This window comes from Bison bison, unplaced genomic scaffold, assembly GCF_000754665.1.
Source record: "Bison bison bison isolate TAMUID 2011002044 unplaced genomic scaffold, Bison_UMD1.0 scf7180017864117, whole genome shotgun sequence".
NCBI classification, from domain to species: Eukaryota; Metazoa; Chordata; class Mammalia; order Artiodactyla; family Bovidae; genus Bison; species Bison bison.
Window position 1 is genome coordinate 474,235 of NW_011494689.1, and position 5,000 is coordinate 479,234.

At 42.8% G+C, this 5,000-nt stretch overlaps 2 non-coding genes across 2 annotated transcripts; both read left to right on the forward strand.

Moving 5' to 3' along the window:
• The first annotated feature begins 4,100 nt into the window (after window positions 1-4,100).
• On the forward strand, window positions 4,101-4,173 carry TRNAT-UGU. Its single transcript has one exon. It is a non-coding gene; the product is annotated as a tRNA-Thr (tRNA).
• Window positions 4,174-4,511: 338 nt separating this feature from the next.
• On the forward strand, window positions 4,512-4,583 carry TRNAP-AGG. Its single transcript has one exon. It is a non-coding gene; the product is annotated as a tRNA-Pro (tRNA).
• The last annotated feature ends 417 nt before the right edge of the window (window positions 4,584-5,000 follow it).

Sequence of the window (5,000 nt, forward strand, 5' to 3'; positions counted from 1 at the left end):
ACTGCATTTCAGACTCTTTTGTTGACCATTATGGCCACTCCATTTCTTCTGAGGGATTCCTGCCCGCAGTAGTAGATATAATGGTCATCTGAGTTAAATTCACCCATTCCATTCCATTTCAGTTCACTGATTCCCAAAATGTCGACATTCACTCTTGCCATCTCTTGTTTGACCACTTCCAATTGCCTTGATTCATGGAATGCACAATCTCAGGCCCATGAATTGGAATCCTAATAAATTCCTCCAAAGTTAGAGAGTTGTTACAAGTACTTTATTTTCCAGTCTATCCTTCAACTGTTCTATTCTCTATTTAGGGTCCGTTCAGTCAAGGCTATGGTTTTTCCTGTGGTCATGCATGGATGTGAGAGTAGGACTGTGAAGAAGGCTGAGCGCCAAAGAATGGATGCTTTTGAACTGTGGTGTTGGAGAAGACTCTTGAGAGTCCCTTGGACTGCAAGGAGATCCAACCAGTCCATTGTGAAGGAGATCAGCCCTGGGATTTCTTTGGAAGGAATGATGCTAAAGCTGAAACTCCAGTACTTTGGCCACCTCACGCAAAGGGTTGACTCATTGGAGAAGACTCTGATGCTGGGAGGGATTGGGGGCAGGAGGAGAAGGGGACGACAAAGGATGAGATGGCTGGATGGCATCACTGACTTGATGGACATGAGTCTGAGTGAACTCCGGGAGTTGGTGATGGACAGGGAGGCCTGGTGTGCTGCGATTCATGGGGTTGAAAAGAGTCAGACATGACTGAGAAACTGAACTGAACTGAAAGTTCCACCAGACTTTCACTACATTGCAATGTAAGTCTCTCACTCTAGCTCCAGCAGACAGCCATCCAGTTACTGGCTTGGCTCCCATCTGCGTGTGCTATAAAAATCTCACTAAAAGTTTTTTATGACCCCATGGACTGTAGCCCACCAAGCTCCTATGTTCATAGAATTCTCCAAACAAGAATACTGGAGTGGGTAGCCATTCTCTTCTCCAGGAGATCAAACCCTGGTCTCCTGCACTGCAGGCAGATCCTTTACCATCTGAGCCACCAGGAAAGCCCACAAAAATCTTACTAAAAATTAAATACTGGTAAATAATATGTTCCTTTTGATGGATGTATCAGATAGTCTTTCAGCATTTAATGAGCCCCTACTTAAATATTTAGTAGCTTTTTCATGGTCTCATGTGTTTAGTACATTGACCATCAGAGTAATACAAAATACTGTGATGTATTTATACTTACAACTTTTCTAAAATAACTATTTGAAGAAAAAGGAGAGAAGGGAAAGGGAAATCTTTCCCCTTATTTTCAATAGGAAGAATTAGGCCTCTTATTTTAAATTTGCATTTGTCTTTATAATGTTTACTGAAGTTTATGGAAGAAGTGGGACAAAAGGGAACAATCTCAGCAGGTTGATTGCCTCAGCAAGCTTCAGGTGAAAAGAAATGTAACCCTGAACATGCTCAGCCAAAGGGAAAGAGGAAATTTATGGGACATTCTTTTTTCTTTGTTTCTATTCATTCTGCTGGTAGCAATAACCTCCTTCTCCCCCGGCCCCCAGCCCCCTGCCCCAAACTCAGTCACTACAAAATATTGTAATAGTCTGGCTACTTTGGGTTTTGGGAAGATCCCCTGGAGTAAAGCATGGCAACCCATTCCAGTATTCTTGCCTGGAGAATCCCGTGGACAGAGCAGGTGGGTGGGATACAGTCTATAGGGTTGCACAGAGTCGAACACAACTGAAGAGACTTGGCACGCATGCTTTGGGCTTAAGAAGATAAAATATGATGTACACTTGATTTTCTTCTTTGATTTCTCTACTACCTTGTCCAGCTTTTGACTCCAGTTCCAGAGTATCCAAGTACTCAGAGGGCAGCTTCTCGATGAACACACAAGAGTAATTATAATGGATTTAGGCACTTAGAATTAGGTAATGGGGAACACAAACCAAGAAGCACTGTGAAACTGAGAAACAGAATCTTCTTTTGGTTCTTCAAGGTACATTACAACTGACCCTACATCCATCAAATAAATCTGTGCTCTCCATTTGGTCAGGTTAGAGGAGGTGCAGAAAATAAATAAGATTATCATCCCTGCTGTAGCAAGCTTGCAGTTGAGTGAAAGAAGATGTTTTCTGTAATACATACAATGTAAATCTAGAAGAATGAATACCCACGTGTATGCACCACCATTAGGTGGTAACACAAGTAGTAACTGAAACGCCAGAGTGAGTGCAGCCTCAATTTCCCAAGGGTCAGAGGTCTAGGGAAACTACAGAAAATAAATTTAAGAAAGCATAAGTTGAGACTAGTACAACTTTTTTTTTTTTTGGCTAACATCTTGCAAAGCCTTGTTCCTTGATATTCTAGATAAACAATCTATGTACCTTAGAAACCAGTCTGTCTATCTATCCATAGATGTACTTGGATGCTGCTAAGATGAATAGTTGATTGGATTCTCTTAATTGTGCCTACTTTTCTATATAAATTCTTGACATTTTAAGGTACTTTAGGGTCAGTAAACCTGAAAATGCAGGGTCTTCAGCCAAGGAGATCAAGGAAGTCTCTTTTGTGGGAGAAAAAAAAGCTCCTTGAATGGTACACAATGCATTTTCATGCAAATAGATAAAATGATCTTATTTGACCTCATTTTTTCTGCTTGGGCACTTAGAAATTTATTTTTGTCTACAGCCTAGACAATCTATTCTGGAAAATTATTTGGTTCCTTAGAGTATTAAAAAGCTGTGAGGTAGTGTTCCTGACAAAAATATATAGGCCAAATCCAGTTGGAGTATTGAATCCACTCCAGTATTCTTGCCTGGAGAATCCCACGGACAGAGGAGCTTGGTGGGCTACAGTCCATGGCATTGAAAAGAGCCCGACACGACTGGAACGACTTAGCATGCAGAATGTGAGACTTATGAGAGAGCTGCTATGAAAAAAGAAAGGCTGAAAGCAGGGGAATTTTCAAATTGAAAGAGACTAAAGAAACATTAAAACTAAACGCAGCGAGAGACATTGTTTGAATCTAGTTTAAAAAAAAAAAAATTGGAGGGAGCCAGTTGGGGAAATTTGAAAATATGGACTATTAAATTACAGAGTTGTTATAAATGTTGTTAGGTCTAATATGGTACTGAAGTTATGCTTTTATTCTTAGTTCTTATTTTTAGGAGATGTCTGCTAAGTATTTAGGTATGGAATTTAAAGGTTACAGTAACTTTCAGATTTCTTGCAGACTTAATGATCTTGGGCAAATGACATTAAAAATTAGGGAGTATACGAGCAGGCCTATCGTGAGAGAATCTAAACCTTACTAAATAAAAGTGGTTCACTTCTTGGGCTTGCATGAATCAGTCCTTCCCAACCCTCCCTCCCCCTCCCCCCGCAGTGTTCTAGTCTATGGCTATATTTGCAGTAAGAAATAAGTACAAGATTTTTTGTAGTTAAATACAATTTTAGTTCCTGTTTACTAGCTTAGAAAAACAGGATCTCTAAAAAGTGAAAACAAAATCCTTTTTAAAAAATTGTATTATTCATACCAAGGATACATGCAAATCCGTATGTCTTTAAGGAAAGATTAAAATTGTCCTCTCTAGCACCTCTTTTCCCTACTTGCTGCTAACCCTGGACCTTTGAGAGGAAATAATTCCAACATACAAACAAGAGTTAGGGGCTCTGGGATTCAGAAAAGACAAAAAACAGCGTGGTAAACCTCTTCTCACCTTCTCTGTGGATTTCACCACCATATAAGGAAAGGGAGTGCACCATAACCTCCCTATCGGATACCCTCTGTATGCGCCTTTTTATTCTCAGGTGGGTCTCTCGAGTGCCCAGGTATCTGGAGTTCTGTTTTATGCATCCTTTCTGGGCTGCAGAGGAACAGAAGGCAATGTCTCAGCCGATTATCAAGGTAAGGGACTAGAAGACAGTCTAGTAGTGACTTTGCTCAAAGCAGAGTCTTTTCGAGTGGTTGACAGGACACAGAAAGTTTTCAGTTTTGCAGCATACCTTGGATTTTTGCTTGGGTCAAAATCCCATTTAACACAGTAAACTTACTGAAAACACCTATAACAGGGAAGATAGAGAGGCAGCATACACGCGAGGGCTCCATAGCTCAGGGGTTAGAGCACTGGTCTTGTAAACCAGGGGTCGCGAGTTCAAATCTCGCTGGGGCCTACGAGTCGCTTTTTTTCCCCCCTCCTAAGCATTAAAGCAGTGGCTGCAGGACAAGGGTACCAATGCAGCTGTTCCGGCAGATCTCCCCTGTCTTCGGCAGCGCGTGATAAGACTTTCAGGCCAAGTGGACGTAGTTCCCCTGCTGCTGTCCTGGTCTGGATCCACGATCACAGCTGATAAATCCTTCTCCGCTGCCTCAGGCACGCGCTCGCTGGGGAAACAGACACGCATTTCTGCCGGTAGAAGGCACTCAAACTCATTTCTTTGAGAAACGCCTAGTGACGTGGCCTAGTGACGTGCCTGAGCCTTGAGGCGGAAATAAAAGGCCATTTTACCGTGGCTCGTTGGTCTAGGGGTATGATTCTCGCTTAGGGTGCGAGAGGTCCCGGGTTCAAATCCCGGACGAGCCCGTCTTTGTTTGCTTCTGGTAATTTATTTAAACTATATGGGCTATCTCATTTTGTTCTCTCTACTCTGCTTTGAACGGAGAAGGCAATGGCACCCCATTCCAGTACTCTTGCCTGGAAAATCCCAAGCGGCGGAGCCTGGAAGGCTGCAGTCCACGGGGTCGCTGAGGGTCGGACACGACTGAGCGACTTCACTTTCACTTTTCACTTTCATGCACTGGAGAAGGAAATGGCAACCCACTCCAGTGTTCTTGCCTGGAGAATCCCAGGGATGGGAGAGCCTGGTGGGCTCCTGTCTACGGGGTCGCACAGAGTCGGACACGACTGACGTGCCTTAGCAGCACTCTGCTTTGTAAAGTTGCGGCAGAGGACCCCTAGGGATGAGAAATGGTAAAGTTACGGAGAACTATGAGTTGTTTT